Consider the following 13,228-nt stretch of genomic DNA (forward strand, 5'->3'; position numbering starts at 1 on the left):
CTCTATACACATAAATTCACATACACTCAAATTTATACATAACGTTTACATATACAACAGGTTCTACACACACACATTTTAGGGAGAGTGTGTATAAGCAAACAGTGGAACTGCCAGTAACTTAATAGCCAATGTGCAAAGTGATTTAGCCATAAAGCTCACAGCTGGAAAAGAGAAAACCTTGGTAGTGTATTAATCCTGTAATTCTCTAGTTCTTTTTCTTCTTGAAAGAAAAGGGACATTTTGAAAGCCATTACATAAACAAAAAGTAGAGACAATCAAAGCTTTACCTTTTGCATTTCTGGTTTAGAACATTTAAAAAAGAATTTGCTCTCTCTTAAGACCACCGCCTAATAAAAGTTTTGAGCATATGGAAAGATAGTGGAATTTAGAAATAGCAAGTTGAAAGTAAAATGCACAGGCAAGAGCAGTCAGTACACATTTGAAATAGATGCCTTAGAGGATGGCTGTTCAGCTGTATTTTAAAGCATTTATGTATTTGCTTATGATTATATGTTTCCTTGTGTAAAATCCCAACTCATGTAGCGGTGCATTAATGTCAAAGGTCTCCTTATCACAAAGTCTGTTGGCAGTAACACTGTAGAATAGTCTCATTAATAAAATCCTCTCAGGAAACTCAACACCAAATATACCTAATATCCAGTGCTTAATCTATTATTGCCATTTGGTGGCATTTTTACTAATTGAGAAATGACTTTTCTAAGTATTAGGTATATATGGGACTCCAGGATTATTTTATTTTTTAATTTCTTCTGAGGTAAAGGAGGGTATATCTGATTGAGTGGTATAGAACCAAAGTGTTTATATCTCTTGGTTTAACACAAATCTAGTATCTGTATTTATTTTTAACAAGGAGATTTTCTTGGATTCATTTTAGAAAATGATCATAAACTCCCAGAGTAGGGAAACCTCTGTATTAAATTTCTTTTATTTTTGGATTTCACTGTTTGGGAAATTTTAAAAAAACAGTAACAATAATAGCACCAGAAAAGAGATTAACATACCAGGAGCAACTTTTCGTTTTTCTAATTTATGACATTTAAAACATAACTTACTAACTCTTAAGACTCTCCTTTTGTAAAACTCCATACATTTCTACTACCAAAAATATTGGAAAGACAGAATCTCATATTCAGCTACAGTCATTTAAACAGGGACTTCCCAGGAGGCACAGTAGTAAAGAATCTGCCTGCCAATTCAGGAGACAAAAGAGATGTGGATTCCATCCCTGGATGGAGAAGATCCCCTGGAAGAGGAAATAGCAACCCATTCCAGCATCCTTGCCTGGAAAATTCCATGGACAGAGGAGCCTGGTGGGCTACAGTCACAGGGCCATAAAGAGTCGGATGCAACTGAGCATGCAGTCACACATTCACGTTTAAATAGGACAGTTTAGCCAAAGTAAAAGCTCTCCCACTCATTTTGCATTTGAGTGGCCTGAGTTTGGCATCTACCCTGCTTTCCCCACTCTTCATGCCTAATATCCTACAACCCTCAGAATCCTTGGTTGATAATCATTCAGTTTGAAAAATTCTGAAGATAGAGAACTCATCTGTTCATTACAAAACATCCTGAACTGTAGTTGCTCTAGTTGTGCAAAAACAGAAAAACAAGTTCAATATCTCTTCCTTGAAATTGAAGTAGGTAGTTAAATCTCTCATCTTCATTTCTGGTACTTACTCTATGATTTTGGTTAGGCTTCAAATCTGAAAATATAGTCATACTCCCTGTCCCATATTTATTGTCTTCTCTAGTACTTAATCCACAGCCAATTTCTTCACAACACAATTACACTCAATTGTATATCAAGCAGTGACCCTTTAGAAATGTACTTAATTCTATGCATGTATCTTGACCTTTGCAGAGGACAATGGGAACAGTACTATCCTATGAAATGAATATCTCTTTTGGCAAATGGGACTGACAGTGATACTCACTGTTAGGTTTTTTTTAAAGTTCCAATCTCATATTTCAACTTTATTTCATGTAAAAACAGAGGATTGATTTTTCATGAATAGCTATTAATCCAGAGCTCCCCAATCATGTTATTTTATTGCCTAAATCCAGAATATTATATTTACTTCTATTACATTAATCTTCTGAGTAGTGACCCTTTGTTCCATCACAATTGAAATAGTTTTAAATCTTTTTTAAAAAAAATCTGACATATTATCTTTCTTGTTTAGTGTAGCAGAAAATGTGATAAGTGTGTGTCCATTCAAATCATTGATAAAAAAAGTTGACCTGGACAGGGCAGCCTGCCAGTAGAGAATGTCCACTAAAATGAGATTAAATTAATATATCAGTATCCTTCACATCCTCTTGTTCATTTAGCTACAAATTTACCTGAACATACTACACTTGAACCCCAGTTTCTCTTACTTGTTCTTAGAATGATGAGGACCTTTGCCTGGTGGAAATCAAGATGTACTGTTTCTACATATCTGCTTATATCTGCTCTCTGTGCATCTTCTCTAGCTCTTCCCTAACCATTTATCATAAAACAGCCAGAGTAATCTTTTAAACATGTAAATGAGATCATTCCACTTTCCTGCATTACACCTTGCACTGCACTTCGAATAAATCTCAAATTCATTACCATGGTCTCATTTTCATTTCTTGAAGATGACAAATGATCTTTTGCACCAGGGCTTTGATACTTTCACTCTCCCTGCCTTATTTGCTTTGCTCCTGATCCTTCACATGCTCACTTCCTATGATTCTCTGTTCTCAAATGAGGTGTGACTTCCCAAGAGAAATTTTCCATAGCACCATGTCTCATCTGGGCCTCCCAGGTGATGCTTGTAGTAAAGAACCCGCCTGCTGGTGCGGAAAATGCAGTTTGACCCCTGAGTTGGGAAGATCCCCTGGAGGAGGGCATGGCAACCCACTCCAGTATTCTTGCCTGGAAAATCCCATGGACAGAGGAGCATAGCGAGCTACAGTCCATGGGGTCGCAGAAGAGTCGGACAGGGCTGAAGCAATTTAGCACGCACGTGTGTCTAACCTAAACACAGTCTCTGAAAAAGCAGTTCCTAGCATTTCTTCTCCTGTCCTCTGTCTGTCTTCTTGTAGCCCTCTACTTTTCTACATAACAGCATCTTTTTCAGTCATTAGGACTTACTATGACCTGGAACAATTTTGTGTATTTCTTTTTTCTATTTGCCTTCCTTAATATAATCTAAGTTCTGAGAGAGCTGAGACTATCTTGTCTCCTCTGTATCTCCAGAGTCTAGAATGATTTATATATTGGAATAAAGGAATCCCTTTATTAAATACCTATTCAATGATACCACAAAGAGAATATATGTATAAAGTTATTTGGGGGATGATACATATTTTTTGTAAACTTGCACCCTTTCTCTTGTAGTCATTTTCTAGAGTCTGTCACCTTGATTATTAATGTACTTTGTAGAGCTTTCTTTTCTATCCTTTTTAAGTTAAAAAAAATGAAAAGACATTGACTTTCTTCAAAAATTGTTTTTAATTGTTTAGAATAAAATATCTTTTTTTAAGTGACATGAGGTAAAGTATGACAATCACATCTTTTAAGAATGTTACTGAATGTTTGCTTTCTCCCCAAGCATTTTCATAATCATTGAGGAGAGGGAAATATTGTCTTTTGACCATACTTACTGCACAGTAATACACAAGTGAGACTATTTCTTCAGTTTTAATCAAATGATTTTATGGCTGAAATGAACCTTAGTGTTTTCCTGACTTGTATCTTTTTAAAAAAATTAAAGATTGAAATAACTGCATTACTGTTATTTCCATAATTAATAAGTAAAAGCCAAAGAACAGCAGCTTCAGTTCCTAATCTGGGGCACCTTATCCTGTGTCTGCTTCAGACTCACTTTGATTTATAAGGAAAAGAACTCTTCATCTTTATCTAATATGTTCTACCTTCAAATCTCATTTATATACCTTCTATAATTTTATCTGTATGACACTCTTATAAGGTTGATATCATTTATGGTTTATTTTTAAAATATTATCATGCTGCTTTTGTAGACAGAGTTTGGTAATCTCTTGTATTCAGCATTTAAAAAATGAATTAATTCACATAAGCAAAAACTCTAGTTAATGGAGATGATGTCTCTAAGGACCTCCACTTTTCTTAGTTCAATATCTTTAGGACAGAAATCTTTCCTTGATTAAACAGGCACAGCATAACCAATGAGGTGTGGACATTTTCATGAGCATGCTGCTGCTGCTGCTAAGTCACTTCAGTCGTGTCCGACTCTGTGTGACCCCATAGACGGAAGCCCACCAGGCTCCCCCGTCCCTGGGATTCTCCAGGCAAGAACACTGGAGTGGGTTGCCATTTCCTTCTCCAATGTGTGAAAGTGAAAAGTGAAGTCGCTCGGTCGTGTCCGACCCTTAGCGACCCCACAGACGGCAGCCCACCAGGCTCCTCCATCCATGGGATTTTCTAGGCAAGAGTACTGGAGTGGCTTGCCATTGCCTTCTCCGTTTATGAGCATAGATTGTTGTAATTTGGAGCACATATTTTCCATCCCCTGCAGTATTAAGCCAGGGGAACCACTTCTCTATCTGTCACTTAGCCTATTTCTAACGGTAGACTACCAGTGCCCTTTCTACCATCTAGTCCTGTGTTTCACCTTGGGCTAGCAAACTTGATTGATTCATTTACTAGGGTCTACCCAGCACCTGGCATTTAGTAAACTTGCAGTAATTACTGTTGAATAAATGAATAAGTTATAAGGATTGGATGCTAAAGTCATCAGGCCATGTGTGGGACATGAGATGAACCACTCTGTTCAAGGACTTTCTGACACTCCTTTGATAGTGCTTTGGAGATGGATGCAAATGTTTCTACCTTGAGCTTGTGTAGAAGACAGTGGTATCCTAATTCCAGATAAGGGTATTTGGGGTCAGGAGGCCTTAGCCTAATAAAAAAGTTCATGCACTGAGCACATAAAAAATGCCATCAAAGTTGATTTGTATCCTGAAAACCTGGCCTGAGATTATGCATAGTTTCAGTAAAGTGTTTAGCAACTTCCTTTCAGCTCTCCACCCTGCAAGAGGAAAAGCAAGTTGAGTGTTCTTTAATTCTTAGGTAGGCAACTGAATCAGAAGATCAGGCCAGGACTGGAAGGAATTTCAGTTCATTATTTTTCACTGCTTCATGGTGGGGATTTTTTCAGAGGCTGTATCTGTATAGAATGAAGTGTTCCAGCTCCAACATCCTCACTACCCACTTCCCAACCAAGTGTGCATATGTGTTCAGTTGCATGAGTAATGCCTAACTCTTTGCGACCCTATGGGCTATAGCCCACCAGGTTCCTCCATCCATGGGGATTCTTCAGGCAAGAATACTGGAGTGGGTTGCCACGATCACCTCCAGGAGATCTTCCCAGCCCAGGGATCGAACCCACATCTCTTATGTCTCCTACATTGCCACATGGGTTTTTACCACTAGCAGCACCTTTCCAGCCCAAATCTGTTTGAGAATCACCTTGCACAGTTAGTCAACAGGGCAATTTTGTTCTCTGACAAATAGATATGGATTTTAAAAGTGTTGTAATACACACTTACAGGCTTACAAAATATCCAAGTCACTATTTTAAAACTTGTGGATGTGGGCTTGAGAAACTGAGATACTCTTTTGCCTAAGTTTAAATAGAGTGCAGTGTGGTCCACTGCTCCCTTCCAGTTTGTGTGTTTTATACTGCTGCTAGAACAGAGACTTCTCATCAGAGCTGTGGGATGGCCATACTTCTTTTTTAGGATTGTTATGAAGATTAAATTTTAAGGCATAAGAATAATTCCTAGTAAAAGCACAGAATGATTCCTAACATGAGAAAATGATGAAATAGCTGCCTATATATTTTTCATCTGTCTTTTCTTCTCTTTCCCCTATTTTCCACTTCTTTTCTTTTAAAAATAACAACTAACCTTTATTAAGAAGTTAGGTATATGAGATAAGAACACAAGCACTGAGGTCAGAGTACCTGGGTTGAAATTGTTTATTCTATAACCCTGTGACCTGGGACAGGGTGCTTCTCTCTGCCTCAGTTTCTTTATCCATAAAAATGGAGTAAGATCATGGCCTCCAGCCCCATTACTTCATGGCAGATAGAAGGGGAAAAGGTGGACAGATTTCCTCTTCTTGGGCTCTAAAAATCACTGCAGACATGAAATCAGATGACGATTGCTTCATGGCAGGAAAGCTATGACAAACCTAGACAGTGTGTTGAAAAGCAGAGACATTACTTTGCTGACAAAGGTCCATATAGTCAAGGTTATGGTCTTTGCAGTGGTCATGTAAGATTGTGAAAGCCGGACCACATAGAAGGCAGAGCGCTAAAGAATTGATGCCTTCAAACTGTGGTCCTGGAGAAAACTCATGAGAGTCCCTTGTACTGTAAGATCAAACCAGTCAATCTTAAGGGAAATCAACCCTGATTACTCTTTGGAAGTACTGATGCTGAAGCTGAAGCTCCAGTGTTTGGTCATCTGATGCAAACAGCCAACTCATTGGAGAAGTCCCTGGTGCTGGGAAAGATTGAGGGCAGAAAGAGAAGAGAGCATCAGAGGATTAGATGGCTGGATGCAATAGAAATGAACTTGGGCAATTTCAGGAGATGGTGAGAGACAGGAAGGCCTGGTGTCCTGCAGTTCATGGGGTTGCAAAGAGTCGGACATGACTAGGCGATGGGAATAACAACAAAATACTCCTAGATTATTGTCTAGCACACATTAATAAATGTTAGCTGTTGTTATTTTTTATTATGATTTGATTACTCCAGGTCAGAGATTATGCTAAGCACTTTGGAAGCATCCATTTAGTTTTCAACATAACCCGAAGAAGTATAGGCATTATTTTTATCTCATAGAGTAAGAATCTGCCGATTAGTGAAATGAGGTAACTTTAACCAAGGGTGCAGTGGAAGGGAGAGGACCAAGCATCGGGATCTGGCCACCTTACTTTTGGGCAGATGATAGGCTTAGTTCCCTCATGACAGCTAAACCTACTCTTTCTCATGGAATTCATGTTTAAACCATAGATGTGAGTGGTTAGTAAAATGTTTCTTTTGTAGACACAAACTTGATTTCTAAATGTGTTTACAACCTTTCATAGACTTCATTATTTTTTTGTTTTTAGTTTTTTAATTATAGGCTTCCTTGATGTTGTCATAATGTTGATTTACCATTAATATCTAAAACCATAATGTGTATACCACAATTATGCATATATTTGTGACTCTAATTTTAATATAATTGGTTTCAGGTTCCATAATGAGAATAATTAATAACAATATTTCTTCTCTAAAAGTTAATATGCAAATTTCAAATTTATTGCTAGGTTGTAAAACATTCTGAATATTGATGTTTTTTGATAAATAAGTGTGGGTTGGCAAACCTTATATCCCCAAGCAGTAAATGACACATTATTATGGTTTTTTTCTTTTACTCCCATATTATTCCTCCTCCACATGAGAAAGAGATGTACTTTAAATGTAGATTATTATGAAGAGCTTCCAAGAGACTAATACAATAACTTCAGATTTTAGCCTGTCAGACTGATTGCTTCATAAACATTGTTTGGGGCCTTGCTCCTGGAAGAAGTTCAGCTATTTTACAACAGTTCAGATCTTCAGAACAAAAGACTTATGCTACCCATCATCTCCTGCTGGGGACGACTATAATTCATACATAAGTACCTCCAAATTGCTGATGGTAAAATTAAGTCACTCAGCAAAAGTAAGTCCCCTGCCTGCTGTCTTGGCCATGGCAAGGTGGTGTTCTTTTGAAGGAAGCGATGGATATACTGAACTCTGTTGGTACCTCGCATGAAGTGGGAAAAGACACTAGGTTGGTACACTATTCAAACCCTGCCTATCTACCTCCTAAGCTTGTATTATGGGGAAGGAAATAAAAGAGGGAAGGAAAGAAAAAAGGAAGGATGAAGATAATATATGAAAGAGAGTCTTAGATGCAAAAAACACCCCATGTTCGACTTCTGTGATCTCTCTCTATATATGTATAAGATACATCAATAAAGTAATCCATTCTGAGATTAATTTCAGTTAATTTATCAGTTATGTGGCAGTCAACGCTTTTTATGGTGAAAAGATCACATTGATGAGCAGTAGATGATCAGAAAGCATCATTGAAAAAGATTCTTCTTGTGGGTACTATAGTGAGCCTTATCTGAGTTTTCCTTAACTTGAGTACCATCTGACAATTGTGGTAGTGATGGTAATAAAGATTAATGTATTAAATTTAGAGTGTTGTACTGTACTTTGACTGGGGCTTTTGGAAACATGGTTTTTGAGCCTTAATCATTGTGTATTCACAGTAAATTTCAAATGTTCATTGCTTTTAATATCCAATAATTAGTTTATCTTTCATAGCCAAAGAATGAAATATGCAATCAGAACAATAACTGGGGTTTTGATAGACGGCCAAACCCAGGACTGACTTTTAATTAGAAAGGCTGCTTAAATAGGCAAACTTTTGTTCTGAGCAATAAAATGTTGATGGATGACTGTTTGGATAAATAATTTGTAAATATTTAGGTCAATTAAAACTTAACTAAGAAATATTTGGATGGCAAAGCTGCTAACATATATCAATGAAGGGCTTTGATTCTCCATAAAAAAATAACACTTTCTCATTTGAGTAGTTAGAAGAATTCAAACCAAAATTTGCTGAGCTTCTGAAATACTGCTTTTAGTAGGTACTTTCTGCTACTTTATTGTTCAGTCACTGAGTCATGTCCAACTCTCTGCGACCCCATGGGTTGAGGCACACCTGGCTTCCCTGTCCTTCACCAACTCCCAGAGTTTGCTCAAACTCATGTCTATTGAGTTGGTGATGCCATCTAACTATCTCATCCTCTGTCGACCCTTCTCCTCCTGCCCTCAAACTTCCCCAGCATCAAGGTCTTTACCAATGGGTCAGCTCTTCAGATTAAGTGGCCAAAGTATTGGAATGTCAGCATCAGTCCTTCCAGTGAATAGTCACAGTTGGTTTCCTTTAAGATTGTTTGCCACTTATCTATAATACTAAAAACACTTTACTGGTGACAGTGAGTGTCTATGGACAATTTCGTAAGATAAACTTTATAACTAGTCAGTACATGGGTGTGCTGTTGATTCTTAGTGATGTAGGCAGTTATGAATTTTGATATAAAAATAATTGAAATTCACAAGTATACAGTATTACTCTCATTTGCTTTCTTCTCTCTTCCATGATACTCAGTAATATATGCAAGTCAAGTGAAAGCAAAAGTCACTCAGTCATGTCCGACTCTTTGAGACCCCATGGACTATAGAGTCCATGGAATTCTCCAGGCCAGAATATTGGAGTAGGTAGCCTTTCCCTTCTCCAGGGGATCTTCCTGACCCAGGAATAGAACTGGGGTCTCCTGCATTGCAGGCAGATTCTTCCCTGAGCTATCAGGGAAGCCCTTCAGTAACATAGAGATACTAGTTAACCAAATTGGTTTATTATATATATATAATAACCGTCCAATTTGGTGTCTGTTTGGGTGACAAAGAGTAGTACATGAGTGAATCAGTGAATACAGAGTTCTTTTTTTTTTTTTAATTCAGAAGCATTCTAAGAATGTTTGGTCAATCATCAATTAGGTGTCGCCAGATAATTGAAAGTAGAAACAGAATTGAATGGGAGGAGGTGTCAGCATAGAGACTAGTATCCCATTCTCTTTTAAGAGTTTGTATGTGACAGACTGAGATTCAAATTCAAAATCCAATTGACCACCTGTAGTGGTTTAAAATGGTAATTTACCAAAAGATAATTCATCTAGAACTTTCAGTGTGAAGACTTTGTTGACTAAAATGGAAAACACTTTGGAAAATTGCATTATACCAAGAGGCAACAAATGCTGAGTGAAAATGAGAATGCAGTTGTGGAACAAATTGGAAAATGGGTCTTTTCAGATATACTTAAAGTAAGGACCTGGAGATCATCCAGCATTAAGCGTTTGACCCTTAAATTCCATGGCAAGTTCCTTTTGAGAGACAAAAGGGAAGACAAAGAGGAGAGGGCACTGAGATCATGCAGGCAGAGACTAGAGAGAAGCTGCCTGGGGACACACAGGACTGCCAACAGCTATCAGAGGCTGGAAGGGCCCAGGGACCGTTCTCGCCTAGAACCTTCACAGTGAGCACAGCCTGACCATACCTTCCTGTGCTTAGTTGCTCAGTCATGTCCAGCTCTTTGTGACCCTATGGACTGTAGCCCGCCAGGCTCCTCTGTCTATGAAGATTCTCCAGGTAAGAATACTGGAGTGAGTTGCCATGCCCTCCACCAGGGGATCTTCCCAACCCAGGGAGCAAAGCCAGGTCTCCCACATTGTTAGGGCAGATTCTTTACTGTCTGAGCCACCCAGGAAGCCCAAGAATACTGGAGTGGGTAGCCTATTCCCTTCTCCAGGGGGTCTTCCCAACCCAGGAATTGAACTGGGGTCTCCTGCATTGCAGGAGGATTATTTTACCAGCTGAGCTACCATGGAAGCTCACACTTTGGTTTCAGGCTAAAAGCCTTCAGAATGCGAGAGAGTAAGTTTCTGTTATTGTAAGCCACCAAATTTGTGGTAACTTGATTATGGCCATACTAGGAAATTAGTGACCAGTGTATGCCGAGATCTTTACCTTTTCATTCCTGACCACATTTATCAAGGAAAAATTAAAACCACGTAGGAGTGACACTGAAGTCAGGTGCTTTTGTAACTCAGCTGTATTAGGAAGCGAAGTATTGGGAGGGATAACCTTGATTAAATGTGGGATAATCAGGGCCAGTTTTTTGTCACACTTTGTGTTTTCTTTTGGGAGTATAAGAGGGGATTTTAATCTGTATATGTTATGATCTGATGAAATACTGAAAAAATGTAGCTGCAGAAGCTCAGAGCAACCTTTTCTTTTCACCAGCATATTTCTGCCTCTTGGAATGGCTCATTCTCCATAGAGTAAGGATTTGAAGATTCTGAGTAGTGTTTTTGGCCCCTAGACCCTCTCTCTGGACTTCTTTTTTCTAGGTCGTTTTCCCTGAGTTTGACCTTTCTTGGGCATGCTAAAGTCCTTGAAACTGGCCGTTATCACATTGAAAGTATCTGACCGACCTGTGTCTGTAACAGTTCCACTATGGTCCCGCATGTATTGTTATGATTCGTGTTAGGACATTTCTGACTGCAGAAGCCCCTGTGCGGTCAAGGGCTGATGCCACTGTCTTCCCTCTCAGCACCTTTCACTGAGTGGGCTCTAAATTGGAACAAGTCCCTTGGCTCCTAGCTGACGTGTATTTTATGCACCATCCTGGCTAGTTTTTACTTTACAGCTATAATATGTAACCCCTGGACAGAACAAATGCCTTAGAGTTCAGAGGTTAAATCACAAAATCAAAGACATGATGAAAGGTGTGTGTGTGTGTGTGTATGTGTGTCTCCACGTATGCATGTCATGTTTATCCAGGAATTAAATTATTCTGTTAGATATTTTACCAGAGATTAAATTCTGTTCTAAGCGAGTCTTTAATGTATTCCTGATATATGTATTTAGGATGTACACTAATTACAAGTACAGCATTAATCTGCTGCCAGATATTTGTGTTGTTCTATATCATTAGCATTTCACATTTTTTGTTTGTTTTCCATAGCATTTCCTTCTCCTCCACCCCAAATTCAGTGTTATAATATGAGCAATCCATTAGCTTGACTTCGTAAAATTTAGTTTCATTATATCTTATATACTATCTTTTAAGTAACCAAATTTATGAGGGCGAGTTAGTATGAGAGTCAACAAATGGATTTTCTTTCTTTTAATTCAACAGTTACTTTCTCCTACTGTATTCAAATGTTATCACCAAGAGAATAGGCGTTTATGAATAAATAGGTGCTGAATAAGTCCTTGTGGAATAAATTAAACCGAATGAATATATGAATCAGCCAGTGTAAGAATTTAAGAGAAACAGAAATTCTTTGGCGTTTGCCAGCATATGAGGTACTTTGTTCTAAAACAGTCTGTTTCCCTGAATTGAGTACTTTTTTATTGTTTGTCTCTGAAAAATATTCATTAAAGTGTTGCCTTTGACTTTTATTACCACTTTTTTTAGTAACAGTTTTATTAACTTATGTCACATACCATATAATTCAACAATTTAAGATATATGATTTACTTAATTTTTAGCATATTCACAAAGTTTGTATAACCATCACCACCATCTAGTTTCAAAGCGGTTTCATTATCTTAAAAAGAATCCCTGTTCTCATTAATAGCCATTCCTCATTCCACCCGCCCCTGACAACCACTGATTTACTTTCTGTTTCTGTGAATATGCCCATTCTGGACATTTCATGTAAGTGGAATTATGTAATATGTGGTCTTTGTGATTTTTTTTCATTTATCATGATGTTAGCAAGGTTTATCTATGTTGTAGCATGTACTTCATTTCTTTTTATGGACAAGTAATAGGCCAGTGGGGAGAAGGCAATGGCGAGCCACTCCAGTACTCTTGCCTAGAAAATCCCATGGATGGAGGAGCCTCGTTGGCTGCAGTCCGTGGGGTCACTAGGGGTCGGACACGACTGAGCGACTTCACTTTCTCTTTTCACTTTCACACATTGGAGAAGGAAATGGCAACCCACTCCAGTGTTCTTGCCTGGAGAATCCCGGGGACGGGGGACCCTGGTGGGCTTCTGTCTATGGGGTCACACAGAGTCGGACACGACTGAAGTGACGCAGCAGCAGCAGCAGCAGCAGCAGCAATAGGCCAGTGTATGGAAATAATACCATTTTGTTTGTGCATTCATCAGTTGTTGGACATTTGGGTTTTCACTTTTTGACTGTTCTGAGTAATGCAATATAAATATTCAATTTCAGGTTTTTCAAGGTGGACACATGTTTTTATTTCTTTTGAGTATATTCCTAGGAGTGGAATTGTTAGGTCAAATGGTAATGTTTTGTTAACATTTGAGCAACTGCCGAACTATTTTGTAAATTGTCTCAATCATTTTATAATCTGCTAAGAGTGTGTGAGGGTTCTAATCTCCGCACATCCTTATCAACACTTCTTATTGTCTTTTTTTTTATTGTAGCTGTCATAGTGAGTGTGACATAGTATCTTGCTATGGTTTTAATTTTCATTTCCCTGGTGGCTGTTGATGTTGAACAACTTATTATGCATTACCACTTATTATGCATTAAACGTTGCTTTT

At 38.2% G+C, this 13,228-nt stretch overlaps 1 protein-coding gene across 2 annotated transcripts in view; it reads left to right on the forward strand.

Annotated features, from left to right (window-relative positions):
• Nucleotides 1-13,228, forward strand: part of CNTN4 (contactin 4) — a 1,054,581-nt gene that overhangs the window by 695,316 nt on the left and 346,037 nt on the right. The gene's annotated exons all lie outside the window — the stretch shown is intronic.

The sequence above is a fragment of the Moschus berezovskii genome, chromosome 24 (assembly GCF_049115385.1).
Source record: "Moschus berezovskii isolate FMDL1 chromosome 24, NW_MosBer_1.0, whole genome shotgun sequence".
Taxonomy (NCBI): domain Eukaryota; kingdom Metazoa; phylum Chordata; class Mammalia; order Artiodactyla; family Moschidae; genus Moschus; species Moschus berezovskii.